Source organism: Neofelis nebulosa, chromosome 6, assembly GCF_028018385.1.
Source record: "Neofelis nebulosa isolate mNeoNeb1 chromosome 6, mNeoNeb1.pri, whole genome shotgun sequence".
NCBI classification, from domain to species: Eukaryota; Metazoa; Chordata; class Mammalia; order Carnivora; family Felidae; genus Neofelis; species Neofelis nebulosa.
Genome location: NC_080787.1, coordinates 112,817,636 through 112,833,120, shown reverse-complemented (window position 1 = coordinate 112,833,120; position 15,485 = coordinate 112,817,636). Strand labels below are relative to the sequence as shown.

General features: G+C 35.3%; 1 protein-coding gene across 4 annotated transcripts in view; it reads left to right on the top strand.

The window, feature by feature from the left end:
- The window catches only part of TBC1D32 (TBC1 domain family member 32), a 202,075-nt gene that overhangs the window by 111,666 nt on the left and 74,924 nt on the right, over positions 1 to 15,485 (top strand). The gene's annotated exons all lie outside the window — the stretch shown is intronic.

Sequence of the window (15,485 nt, the reverse complement as noted above, 5' to 3'; positions counted from 1 at the left end):
TCCACCCACTAGCGACACTTTTTCCTATCATTTACTTGTTCATTCAGAAAATATTTATTGAATTCCTACTGAGTGCTGCACTGCTATGAATGGTCTTTCTTGGGAATTCTGTAACTTTGTTCTCTTTTTATTTCTGGATTCCTTTTTGTCCTTTGTATTTGATGATTCTTTTTCCTCTTCCTCTAGTTACCTTTTCAGTTGGATTCTCTTCTAGTATGTCTTCAGTACTTTTACCTCTTTTTCTGTTCAGTGGCTTCAACAATCCGTTCTGTACTGACTATAACCCTGTATTTATGTATCAATCTCGAAGCTTTCCCTTCATGGTATATCCAATGTTATTGAACATTTGGCTCTACATATCTGCAAGGTCAGCAAACTCAGTAAATCCAAAAACTATATTCTGAACTTTACAGAAGTCCAAACCAACCTCTAGCTTCAGGGGATCCCAGAGCATTTTCTGAAACAGATATGAATTTGGTACTCAGAGCGAGTGAGTAGGATCTCTACAGCCTCAGCTTACCTAGTTTTATTGGCAGACTGACTCTAACTCCCCCTTTCTCCTCCCCAGATAAGGTTGTATACACATCAGAAACTTTAATCTCCGGATTTGGAGGTATGGTTGTGTGTATAATCCATGTCCCTTTCTTGGTTTTGATCAACAGGCAGGGAATTAGGCATTGCATTTCTGCTAGCTAGTTTTTATGTGCTGATCAGAAGATCTTTTGTGTTGGATTTTTGTACTGTTTGTGCTTATCTTGACCAATGCATTTGATTACAGAGTTAATGACTGACTTATGGAATTTATCATGATGCATACATGCAAGTATTCAGAATGTTGGTAGAAATGAAATGTGTTGATTAAGTGTATTCAAGGAAGAAATAATAGGGAAAAAGTGGCAGGGTAGAGAGAAAAGGCTTATGACTTCAGGCATGAGGTAAACAAAGAACATGTTTCGAATTTCTTCAAGCAAAGATGGTAGCGAAGGCTAAACTTCACAGAACTATCTAGATATGCTGGACAAGTGCTCACCTGCTCACATTTATGATAATATTTGAAAGTAACTTACAAAGTGTGTGGTAATTAAGTACAGAGAATTATTCGTGTGGTCAGATATGATTTCGGTTATTAGCAGACACCTGGGGGATCTGCCGTATTCAAGATAAATTCCAAAACAAGTGATTAGTCCCAAATTTCAGATATTGCTTTATTCCTTCAAATAGTTCAAATAAACATTCACATTAAAGAAACACCAATTTTTCACTTCCAGAAATGGCCTGAAATTGAGAGATGGCTGGATTTTTAAAATAAATTTTTATATCCCATGCATTAGAGACACATTCTTCTAAACTTATAAATATTATAATGTTACTTTTGGTATCACCTTGCTTCAAGTGCCACAATCTCTTTAAATTCTAAAAATCAGAAAAAAAAGTTTAAATTTTAAAAACTAAAATTTTTTTGTAACTTATTTTCCGTCTGCACCTAATCTTATCTGAAATTATGTGAGACTCTCTAGTCTTTATTTAGCCTGCCTAATTTGAGTATCAGTCTTTTGCTGAAAAAGTATTAATATGCTTGATTATGAAGTGTTATTCCAGATTCTGTGTATAATGTATTTTGTTGCTAAATCCATAAAAATTCTAGATTCTTGGCCCTAAGATTTATTTATAGGTAAGGAATTATAGACCTTTACATCATGAACTTGCAGTTTTCAAATCACATATGGGTAGGGGAAGGAGGTAGGGGTGAAGAGAAAGAGAAATGTATATTGTGTGTGATATTTCAAAATACAGTTTTGCAGGGATATAAAATGCCCATTTCTACACTAGATTGGGAGGCTTCTTTGCATCTGAGGTGAAACAATGTATCTTCCTTGTTGATAGTTGGGCCTAAGATTCAGCTTCAGAGCTCTTAGCATCCTGGCTCACATAGGGTATGGTGGGCTATCCTCAGGTCAGGATTGACAAGGAACCTAACAGAAGGCTTACAGCAGGTTAGTGTGAGCTGATGCACATCATTCCTGACCACACTGATAACAGGAACAATCTGGCCAGAGACGAGTCTTTTGATTATAACTAGGTTATGCTAGTTATATTTATTAGTGAAGATTCACAGATATATTGATGTCTCTTGGACAGCATCTATACTTGATGCATCTGTGTATAGTGTTGTAGTGATAAATTGGATGTCTGTAAATTATTTGGCTTAATAGAATCAAACATGTTAACATTTTTTTTACCAATGCATAAAAAGCCCTTAGTATGCTTATATTTTATAATGTGTATAAAATATATAACTATTATAAAACTTATAGGACCAATATAAAATTAATATTATCAATATGCATATAACAATACATTGTTATCTATTGAATGCAGTGACCAATTCAAATTTTTTTTTTAGCTTTTTTAAGTTTATTTTGAGCGAGAAAATGAGAAATAGTACACACGTGCTAGCAGGGAAGAGGTAGAGAGGGAGGGAGGGAGGAAGAGAGGGAGAGAGAGAATATCCCAATATCTATACTGGCAGCACAGAGCCCAGTGTGGGGCTCAAACTCACAAACCATGAGATCATGACCTGAGCTGAAATCAAGAGTTGGACACTTAACTGACCAAGCCACCCACGCACTCCAATTTGATTCTTAATGTTTAGCACAAAATCTTGCAAATCTTAGGAGTCTGGTGACCTGGTTGATAATCCTTGCTCTGAAATTCTGAGTATACTTTGTATACTTTGATTTTTTTTCTCCCTCCCTTCAGAAGATTCTAGTTTTGAGGTTCATAATGCAAGCTTTCTATTGTTAAGCCTGAATCCTTTGCCCAAGAGGAATTTTGTTTCAGGTTTTTATGTAAGCAAGCTAAACTCATTTGTGTTGTCAAATTGGCATTTAAGTCTTTTTTTCATAACTTCTTTACCCACAACATTTTTCTGTGTGAAAAAATTAAATCATAGGGACTTTCATTACATTAGAGATAAAATTTGATAAGGTAAGAAGATCTGAAAAAAAATAATTTAGAGCTTAGAACACAAATGTATTTGTATTTGTTTTTGTTTTATCTATTTGAACAAAAGGAAAGGGCTGAGTAAAGGTCCAGATTTTGTGTGGCTTAAAGTTTACTTTACCCTTCCAGCACAGAATCTGTATTTATCTTTTTTGGCAAAGCAGCTAAAGAAGATATTTGTTCATGGTCTATGTGACATCTACCAAATATTTTTAATTTATTTTTATTAAAGTAATAAAGATATATTGTTTAAAAAGCCAAATAGGATGGGAAATCATTTAAGAATGAAGAGTAATCCTCTGCCCATTCTTCTCTACACCCAAGTCCCTGTCTTCAGAGGCTGCCACCTTCAATTCCTTGAATTGGTATTTTTGGTATTCACCTCCAGATATTTTTTTAAAAAAATGTTTGTTTACTTATTTTGAGAGAGAATCCCAAGCAGGCTTTGTGGTGTCAGCGCGAGCCCAATGTGGAACTCGATCCCATGAACCGTGAGTCAAGAGTTGGACACTTAGCCAACTGAGCCACCCAGGTGCCCATCACCTCCAGATTTTTAAGTAACATATTTATACTATGTTTTGATTTTTAAATTTTAGATTTTATCTTGTCATTAGAGATTTTAGAAGCTTAGGATTTAGATGCTTTCCCTCTCCCTGCTGTGTAGTTTTATCACAAACTTGATTAAGTCGCTATTAAAAGATGATATTTTTACATCTATATCAATATTTCTTTGCGAGCCAAGTAGTATACTATGACTGTATTTCACTTTTCCTAGTATTTTATTTCTCCTGAAGTTAATAATTGCATGATTTCATTTCCTTCATTTTTTATATATCTACTAATGTATCCCTAGACTATCATTAAAAAGATACTGCTGCCACTGCATAGCATAGCACTTAAGTAGGGCTCATTATGTGCTCGGTACTGATATTGGTTTCACATTTAAACACTTAATTTCATAACAACCCTGTGAAGTAGGTACCCTTGTCTCCTACAAATGACTCCACTGAGCTATAGAAAAGTGAAGCCATTTGCTTAAGGTGACACAGCTAGTAATTAGTGAAGCTGGTATTTGAACCCAGATAGTCTTGTTCCAGAGAATGTAATACCTGACCCATACGTTGTACTGCTTTAAAACGTAAATGCCAAGATGCCTTAATATCATTCTTTCCAATTATGTTTTTATAGTCTCTCAAGGCTTTCATGTTCTTGAGGGCAGGAGCCATTTCCTATTCATAGTTGTGAAAACGTATAATAAGCTAAAGTATACATACTTTACAGGTATAGATACAGGTAATATATTAGCTTTTTTCCTTGTATCACATCTCTGTTTAATTTTGTCCTGGAGGATCTTTTGACCCTATGTGTCAGTCTTCTGGGATTTCCCTTCATCATTCTGAGAATTGCTTTTGTCTCTTTTCTGAGTTGGATCCTCTTTTACCTAGGATCAAATTTCTTATTTCTTGGTTTACTTCTTCTTTCTGATGGAGGTGCTTTCTTAGTAAGAAATGATGGTTTGGAAGTTTTTCAAGACTTCTAAGGGATGGAAACTTTCATAATATAATGGGGAGTTACAAAACATAATATAACTTGGGGAGTTACTTTTTCTTTAATATAGAAGGAGATATGGCTTTAGATACTGATTTATAAACTTATGGGACATACCTAATGGTTGTGCTGGATGGTCAGGGACTCAGAGAAAATTAAAAAAAAAAAAATTGAAGGATTGGTTTAAGAAGATTGGTAGAAGAGGTGTATAGATGGTCTTCTGAGATTATACCCAGACTGAGATAATATTTTTGCCTCATGTTAATGACCTTGAAGGGGATCTCTCCTTCTGTAAAGGAGGAAAAATAATCCTTTTGTTGATAGGTCAGTCTCTTTCCTTGGCTACCCTAGTGCTTACTCAAATGGCCTATGAACCCAGTGGCCATGATGGCAGAGGCTAAGGATTATGTTCATCAAGTAAGAATATTTATTTAACAAATAAAACATGGATTGACTCCAAAATTATAGGAGCCCTTGTGTAAATCTTATATTTCCCCTTGCCAGAAACTTGGTGTAGTATCTCATCAGCCATTAAGACTTTGACCAACATTGAATCTGCTGCACTAAAGGCTCACGTGGTACATTTTCTTGATTTGGAGTATCCTGGGTTTTAGATCTTATTCTAGCCTTTAGGTCACACAAAGTTGGTAGTTAAGGGTTACTTGATAAGTAGTTCAGAGCAGCACATCCAGAGGTATTGCTTCCAGATTTCAAAAAGGCTAAAATTGTGCATAATGTTACTTTCTTGGTAGTAAATAGTATAAGATTTAGTAATACACATGTGATATCTTGACATTCTAGGCCACTGGTACTGAAACCTCCTTGAGATGGCAAACCTCTCAATTTATATGGATCTATCATTCTCTGCCACACTTATTTTCCACTAAAATATCTAGAGTACCAGCTACTTCTTCCCTCTGAGGCAGGTCCGTTTAACATTGTATCAGTAGAGTAGTTTTTCATGATAACCTGAGGGATGGTAGGACAATCAAAGGGATCTTGGACTAAGTTTTGATGAAATTATACAGTTGCATTACTATTGTCCATGTCAGTGAAAGCAGACTGCTTCTGGTGTTAACATTGGCCAAATCAGCATCAAATCATTTGTATAGGGTTTGTTAATTGGCTCTTGTAAAGAGATTTTATCTTGATGTCTTTTGTTACATATAAACAAACACTAAGGCTTAGGGAAACACAAGAACATTGGGAAGATTGAGCAGTGCTTCCAATTTCTGATGTATATGGGAAGGTTGTTGCACAGGCTCACAGCCAGTGTTTAGTGTTTCAGAGAGTTTTGATATCAACAATAAAAACATGGTTGGCTTTCCACTGTTATGAAAAGACTGGGAAAACCCTGAGACTCTCCATCAATATTTTTTTTTTTTGTTTTTTTTCCCCCAAATACAGTGTATGAATTGTGGCCATTTTATTTGAGTAATGTATTTTAGAGATGTCTATTTCTTCACAGAAAATTTAATTCACTTGTTAGATCTTCTCTTGTGACAATATGATTTCTCCGGATTATTTGTCTAGAGATGATGCTTATGTGTGTAGCATTAAATGTCTAACAGAGATAGGGATTTAGCCTTCAGTAGCTGAGAAACCTGGATTATGGGATGTCAGGTTATTGGATGTCATCAAAACCTGGCTCAAATGAGGCAGTAGAGTTGGCTCAATATCACCACAGGCATCCAAATGCTTTCAGAGTTAAAGGTGCCTGGATCCCTCCCACTTTAGTCATTTGTCATGCCTCCAAAAGCTTTGCTGTGGACAAACTCTTTTGTATCGTCACCACCTTCAAATAGCAGCCCCATATCCCCTAGGGTGCTAGACTGTTTGGGCTCATGGGAGCCATAAGACTATAATAGCATGGGTAAAATTGTTTAGCATTGCATGAAATCAGGGTTAAAAGAATAGCTAAGGTCTTTGACTACTGTCTGTCTTATGATGTACGGAAAGTTATTTCAATAAAAATAACCTAAAAATGCCTAACCTAAGAAGGCTTGGGTCTGGAGTAGGTAGAGTCAATCTACTTCTAACTGTATGCTGAGAGAGATGGATGTGTATGTAAATACACACACTGTTCTGAAATTTGCCTGTATAACTTACTGTTGATATTTTTACATAAACCTACTTTAAATTATTTAAATATTTTTTCTCTGTTCATAAAAAACCTGAAAATATACCACTAAATTTTTATCCAGTTTACCTATGAATTTGAATTTACCTTGGCTAATTGTTGACTTTCTTCAGAATACTTCTGGATATAACCAGCTTGTTTTATATGTGAAATAAACATTATTTTTTTATAACTCAGGAAATCGGGGTTGGGGCCAACAAAAAATTAAACTTGACAGTTTGTTGTTTATAAACCTACTCATATTTACATCTTGAGACATGTTTTTATGGTCATTTTTGTAGGTTAGTGGATATAAAATAATTTGTACACTTCTATTCACTTTGTAAACCTACCCTTAATATGAAGAGTAGGCTAAAAAAAAAAGTCTTAGGCTTTTCTTCCCACGTTTAGTCTGACTGCTAGTTCATATACATATGCTGGTATAATAAGCCATTAAGATCTGTTTATTAGATGATTACATAATTGAGTAGTAAATGGTATTAGTTGTTATTGAGTCTTACAAGAATCTTTGTGCATAATTATTAGTTTGCATTTCTTATTAGTGTTCTGGATTTGTTTATTTGTTCCATACATGTTTATACTTCTTATGGATGTAATGACTTTTCTCATTACCCACATAGCATAACACTTAAATTTTTTACAAAATATTAAAATATAAATATTGCATAAAATATAAACCTATAACTTAACAAATTATTGTAAAATAAATATCCACATAATTCCCATTGAGTAAAAAAAGAGAAGTTATTAGCACTATTCATTTTGTTTGATCCTGAGTCCCTCCATTCCCCCTAATGGTAACCACTATTCTGACTTTTATGGCTAAATTTACTTTGTTGGTTTACTTTATATTTTTTTCTACATAGGCAAGTATTCCTAAACAATATATTTTAATTTTGCTGCTTTTGGAGCTTTATATTAATGGTAGCATAAACTGTATATTCTATCATGTCTGACCTTTTCTGTGTAGCATTGTTTCTAAGATTAATGTTGCATGTATTTCAGTTAATTTATTTTCATTGCTGCATAATCCATTGTATGAATATATTGTGTTTTGTTTATATATTATGCTATTGGTGGACATTTGGGTTATTTCCAGTTTTCCACTTTGGGCTATTATAAACAACTCTATTACACGTGAAATGTCAGCCACATATTTATTTGTATACATGCATGCATAATTTTTCATTGTTTTGCAAAACAGGTATCTGGATATGTAAAGGTCTGTTTCTGAATTTGTGATTCTGTTCAATTGGATTTTTGTTCATCTTGTACAAGTATCACAGTGTTTTAATTAGTATAGCTTTCTAATAAATTATAATAACTGATAGAGCAATTCTTTCCACTTTATTCTTTTTCAAAAAATATCTTGGCTACTTTTAGTTATATTTTCTTTCTTTTTATAGTCAGTCTGTCACACAAAGCAGCTCATTGTGATTTTAATTATCATTGGAGTGAATCTATAGATCAATAATTAGTTAATTGACATCTTTATAATATTGAGTTTTCCAGTCTGTCAACATGGTATATATCTCTATTTAGTTTAAGTGTTCTTTAATTACTCTCATTAAAATGTATTCTTTCCAAAAGGTCTTCTATATCTTTTATGAATTTAATGTCTGTAGCCTAATGTTATGTTCCCCAGTATGTACTATAGTATGTGACAGTATCAGTCTGTGGTAAAGAACATGGACTCTGGAACACATTGCCAGAGTGATCTTAGGCAAGACTTTTTTTTTTTTTTTTTTTTTTTATTTATTTTTGGGACAGAGAGAGACAGAGCATGAACGGGGGAGGGTCAGAGAGAGAGGGAGACACAGAATCAGAAACAGGCTCTGAGCCATCAGCCCAGAGCCCGACGCGGGGCTCGAACCCACAGACCGCAAGATCGTGACCTGGCTGAAGTCGGACGCTTAACCGACTGCGCCACCCAGGCGCCCCCTTAGGCAAGACTTTTAACCTCTCTGTGCTTTTGTTTCCTCATAAGTGGAATGGAGTCAGTGATAAACTTCCTCACAGAGTTGTGAGACTAAATATGTTATACCTCTCCCAAATTTAGAAGATGGTAAGCATCTGATAAAGAGTCTATGAGATTTAATGTATTTACAAATTATTCATTCATTTCATAATTCTGTTAAAAAAATTTTAGGTTATTAGTGGAAGCGTTTTGTTGAACTCTTACAAAAAGCTTAAATTTTTATTAAATTATTGCATAATTTACATTTAAACTAACTTCATAACTGAATTGAATACACATCTGTATAATATTTAATTTGTAATCTAGATAGGTACTGTGGCTAAAATTGTTCACGTTCTTTAGCTCTCTGCATATATGGGTCCTGTGCATTTCTTATTGGTATCTTTTATGTTCTACTTTTTTTTTTTTTTTTTTTTTTGGCTATTGTTAACACAATTTTCTTTTCCATGGTAATGTTTTAATTGGTTATTACTGGTAAGTTATATGTAAATTATTTTTAGTTTTGTTACTGGTCACCCTACATAATTCTCGTATTCATATATCTCCTATATTTACACACATACACACATAATTTTTTTCCTCTTGTTTTTATTTTTTTGTTGTTTTTTTTGGTTTTGGGGGTTTTTTGTTTTTTTGTTTTTTGAGAGGGAAAGAGTGGAGTGAGCAAGAGGCAGAGAGAGAGAATCTGTGAGACTAAAAGGAGGGGCAGAAAGAGAGAGTCCTCTTGTTTCTAGTTTTTGATATATCAACCAAATGGTACATCATACTTTTAGTTGGTTAGATATAAATCTTGGAGTTTTTTCCTATTTGTCTATAATGTATTACCACAAACTCTGTGGCTTGAAACAACACACATTCATTATCCCAGTTTCTGTCGAGGTACTAGGATACCTAGCTGGGTCCTCTGTCCACAGTCTCATAATCAAGGTGTCAGCTGGGTCTGTGTCTCATGTGAGCTCAATTAGGGAAGGTTCTGTTTCCAAACTCACACGGATTGTCGGTGGAATTTAGTTCCTCATGGTCTTAGGAATGAGGGCCTTGTTTTCTTGCTGCCTAGAGGCTTCTGCAGGTTGTCCTTCAAAGGCTGTCTTCAACTCCTGGAGGCTACATGGTGGTACGTGGTTTTCCCCAGCATGGCTGCTTGCTTCTTCAAAGCCAGCTGAGGAGAGAGACTCCAACAAGAAAGGGATAGAGTCTTATGTAATATAATCATATAATCACATCTGTTCTCTCACCTTTAACACTCTCTGATTAGAGGCCAGTCATTGGTCCTGCCTACATTCAAGGGGATCACTCCAGGGCATGAGTACCAGGAAGGTGGGGATCTTGGGGACCACTCCAAGAGTCTGTTCATCCCAGAGCTATTCTTCTGATCAATAGATTCTTTACTGACAAAACCCTGTTTTAAGCCACTATCTTATCTAAATTATTGCTGTAGTTTTTTAAAACTGGTATATCTGTGTCACTGCCTAATTTCAGCCTATTTTGTATACAACCAGAGTGATCCCATTAAAACACAAATCAGATCATGTCAATTCTTTACTCACAGGGTTTCTTTCTCTTATCAGGATGAAACCTTACTACACTGTTCTCAAAAGAAAAATTTGGAGCTCTTAACAATGGTCTTGCAGAGTCCTATATGATCTGGATGCCTAGTATTTATTAATTTGACCTCATCTCCTTATACTTCTCTCTTGTTTATTCCACTTCAGCTATATTGACCACCTCATTCTTGAACCATGCCAGACATGCGCTCACCTTAGGTGGTTTGCTCAAGCTGTACGTTTTGCCTGGAACCCTCTTCCTCCAGATAGCTCCATGGCTTGCTTCCTCATTTCTTACAGGTCTTTACTGAAGTGTTTCACCTTCTTGGTGAGGTCTTTCCTAACCACCTTGTTTAAAATCACGTATAGTTATCCATCCCTATCACCTGCTTATTAAATCTCTTTGTTCACTTATCTGCTTTAGTTATATCCGTGCTGTGTTTTGTTTAACTTTTTATTTTGTGTATTGTCTTCCCCTCATGTAACATTTTGCTTTCCATAAGGACTGGGAGTTTTGTGCACTTGTGTTCAGTGATGTATCCTGGGCACTTCAAATAACAAGTTGGCACTTAGGTATTCAACCAGTGTTTCTTAAAATTAAGTAAATTGAATTTTATGTCACGGAGGAGTGGTTTCCAAATAAACAGTTTTATTGTCTTCTTTCAGATGGTTTTATCATTTTTTTTTTTACATTTGGCTTAAACTCCTAGAACAATGTTAAATAATATTAGGCAATTTTGCCTTCCTCATGACCTTAATGGGAATGCATTTCCTGTTTATGCTTTTAGCTCTTGCACTGAGATAAATCTGTTTTTTAAATCAAATTAAAGAAGTAACCTTTCTTTAATTTACTTAGAATTTTTTGGAGGGCAGGGAATAGAGAGTGGATGTTGAATCTTAAATAGCTTTTAAGCATCTGGTTATATGGTTCTTTTCTATTACATATTGATGTTATGAATTACATCAGGAGATGTTTTAATATTAAACTGTCCTTTTCTTCCTGGAATGAACTTATGCTATTGTTTTAATTTATTGCTGGGCCAAATTTGCTAAGCTTTACATTATTGCTAGTACTTGTAAGACCTTAAAAAAGATACATCACTTGTTAAAGTTTCTATTTACTCATTCTGTACTGAGGAGAATTCTGTCTGGCATGTATTTGCTTTCAGAGTTGCTCTAGTTCACCATGGATCATCTCGTTGTACATCCAGATCCTATGGACCCCTTCTTTCAAACATAAACCAGAGGACATTGAGGGTCAGTTTCATTTCCTGTTCACTGATTAGTAGCCGAGAGAAAGCGTAAAGGTCTCTGTGTCGCCCTCCACCTTCATAACTTAAAGCCTTATAACTTAGTTGATCCTTCCAATTTTTTAACAAAATATATAGAGATATCGTTGATATCTGTCTTTCTTCTGCTCCACATATTCAGTCCATCAGGAAGTTCTCTCTTCTCTTGATGTAATTATAAATTCCTCTACATAACTGAGTCTGTAATTCACATGTCATTACTGCACTTTTAAAATTTCTACAGCTTTGTAATGTGTTCTGGTGTTAGACCTCTTCCTAGTGTTATTCCATTGTTCTGCTGGTATTGAATGTTGCTGTGGAAAGTCTGAGACCAGTTTGACTCTCTACACAACACCCGGCCTCACACCCACACTCCTTCTTACAGTGACTTGATCTTTTTTCCTGGATACCCCAATGGTTCTTTCTCTATAAACCTAATAGCTTTACTAGGCTCTGTCACCCTGTTGACTTCTCTGGTTCAGTTTACCCTGGGACATGTTTTATACTTATATTCTTAGATTCATGGCTTCTTTTGTCTCAGAAAGAATCTCTTGACTAATATCTTTAAAGATGTGTTCTGCCAGGTTCTGTTTTCTTATCAAGAAATTGATCATTTAAACTCTTTATTTCTATTATATTTTCCACACTCTTAAGTCTTCCTGTGTGTGTTTCTTCTGTTTCCAATTGTGCTTTAATTTTTATAACAGTTTTATTCTTTTTCTTTTCTCAGCTTTGCTAGTTTGTATTTTAAATTCTGTGGGGTTTTTTGTTTTGTTTTGTTCTTTTTGTTTTTTGTTTGTTTTGCTGTTTCTTTCCTGTGCTTGTACAGCTCTACTTTGTGCACAGAGTTTATTGGAGACCATTGCTTTTATTAAACTTTTTTTATATTAAGAGGTAATTGACCTATAACACTTTAAAATTGAGATATAACTGACATTATATAAGTTGTACAATGTATTCTGATACATTTATACAACTTAATTCATGGAAAATCATTTGGTCATAGTTTTCAAGTCTTTAATGCCTAGAGGCTTAAATGCCTCTGTGTGTGTGTGTGTGTGTGTGTGTGTGTGTGTGTGTGTGTGTGTGTTTGTATGTGTCGTCTGTTCAACCTATTATTTTCCTCTTCTTTCTTGGAGCATCTTTGTGTATATCTTATGGTATTTCTTTTTGGAGAGATGTGAATTATTTCATTATCAGCTGTTTGTAGGAGGCTCATGTTGATGAGAAAGCAGGGTCATGTTTCTAGTTAGCTAGGCCTAAGTTTTGGGTGTGTGTGTTTGTCCCTTTTTTGTGTTGTCCCCACCCATCTTAATATGCAGGTAGTTAGTTTTGTTATTAATAATTATCTCTATAACCAATAATTAATCATTGATTTGTCTGACTCCTTGTTCTACCTTCCTCCTTCTAAGAAACATAGTAGGACCAGGGATACTCCTGCTGTTTGTTGCTGTCTTGTGTATTCCTTTTCCACTGTTGCAAACAGAGGATAAGGTTTTCCTCTATGTTATATGCCCTTAATTATGAGAAATTTGTTTTTACTCAGGAATTCTTTTGTTTGTGTGTGGGAGGGGGATTACTTTGCTGTGTTTTTCATGTCATGGTCAGCCATGACTTTTTTTTCTCAGTTTCTTTCTCTCCCTTAGCAGTATTTGTTCAATTTTGGCTGCCCTTGACTGTCCTTCAAATTATTTTGTGGCTAAAATTTTGATGTTAAGTTCTTCCCCCCCCCCCCCCCCCCCCGCCCCTTAATCCTTGAAGTTATTTCTAGGATGAGACAGGGGAAATGCCAGTTAACACTATAATCTTCAAGTAGAACTCTGAAAAGGCTTTTGTTTTGGTTTCATTGCATTTTATCAAGCAAAAAATGTTTTTACTTTTATAAACTAAACATGGACCATTTCTCTAAATGGCATTCAAATGCTTTTCTGTTGTTATTCAAATGATACCAGTGTATACAATGCTTTGTGCCTCTCCTTTTTCACTTAACATACCTTGGGGACAGTTCTTTACCTAAACCTATATAGCAGCTCTGTTCTAATACCTGCATAGTATATCACCATAAAATCTATTCCAAACATTTAAACTTCATGTTTTTAATGAACACTTAAAATTTTTTATTTGCACTTATGACCACAACTCTGAAGTAAATGTTCTTAGGAGTATGGTTTTATGCTTATGTTTGAAAATATCTCCAAGATAAATCAAGAAATGTGTAATTAGGTTTCTTCTTGAATGACCTCAAATGCCACCTTTCAGAGAAATTGTCCCTAACCACTCAATTACCATAGCCACCTGGTATTGCCTTCACATTATCCTTTTTATATACTTGTTTATCATAGAATTTTTAAAACTATAGAAAGCAGAATGAGCAATAGTATAATGAGAGTTCCGTGTACCCATTACTCATCTTTACCAATTATCAGTTATTTTCCAATCTGGTTTTATTTCTCTCCCATTCCCATACATATTTTTTTCTTCAGTATCGTATTTTTTTTTAAATATCTGTTTATTTTTGAGACAGAACACAAGCATGGGAAGGGCAGAGAGAGAGAGGGAGACACAGAATCCAAAGCAGGCTCCAGGCTTTGAGCTGTCAGCACAGAGCCTGATGTGAGGCTGGAACCCACGAACTGTGAGATCAGACCTGAGCGGAAGTTGGTCACTTAACCGACTGAGCCAACCAGGCGCCCCTTTCTTCAGTACTTAATTTTTTTTTTTTTAATGTGTATATGTTTTTAAGAGACAGAGGGGTGTTGCATCCACACGACTCCTGAAACGTAATGCTACGGGCACCAGTGACAGTCGCAACAAAGTTTATTACAATGAGAGGCAAGGCCTACCGATCGGGACCAACACTCTTGATAAGAGTGTGGCCCCGAACAGCCGGGGTACAGAGTTTTTAAAGCCGATCACATCGTTTTATCATTATCTGGGAACAGAACAGAGAAACAGTTCCCAGGTGAGTTAGAAACAGTTATCAAATGAGGTGATTATTTTAGACTTTCTGCCGCTCAGTTGCAACCAGTGGATCTCCTTGGCCTTGTCTCTGATGCTCTTTTTTTGAGCTTTTGTTTCCTTCATTGGTAAAGCCTGATTCACAAGAGTATGAACTATGATTTACAAGAGTAAAAGCAAGGCTGTTATCTTTTGACCTTCAGTGTCAGAACAAAGTTGTTATCTTTCAAGCTAAGCGTTAGCCCTACACTACAATTTAACCCTTACAGGGGGACACAGAACAAACTGGAGAGGGGCAGAAAGAGAGGGGACACAGAATCTGAAGTAGGCTCCAGACTCTGAACTGTCAACACAGAGCTCTACGCAGGGCTGGAACCCACAAACCATGAGATCATGACCTGAGCCAAAGGCAGATGCTTAACTGACTGGACTGAGCCACCCAGGTGCCCCTTTTCTTAAAGTACTTTAAAGCAAATTCCAGATATGCCATTTTACCTATGAACAATTCATTATGCATCTCTAACATATAAAGTCTGTTTATATATATATAAAAAAAGCATTACTACTTTGTCACTGTTAACATCTAACAAAATCAGCACCATTTCCCTGATCTCATCTAGTACCTAACCCATATTTTCCCATGAGACTACAAATGCACTTTATAGTTTTTGTCTGAATCACAATCAGAACAAAGTCTTCACATTTGCTTGATATTTTGCTTTTAATTTTTAAGTTACCTTACCCTTTTTTATATCCTTTTTTTCTGAAGAAATAATATATAATAATGTGTGGGATTCTCTAAATTCTGGATTTGGTTGCTGTTTCCTTCTTGTGGTCATCTTTTAACATTTCTCTGATTTTTATATTTCTTGTAAACTGACAGTGTAATAATTGTTGGTTAGTTTCAGGTTCATTCAGTTTTCTCAGCAAGAATATTTCATAGATTGTGCAGTGTATGTCCTCTTGTGTCACAGTAGGAGCCACATGATTTCCACTTTAGCAGTGTTGAGAGACAAGTGGAAATC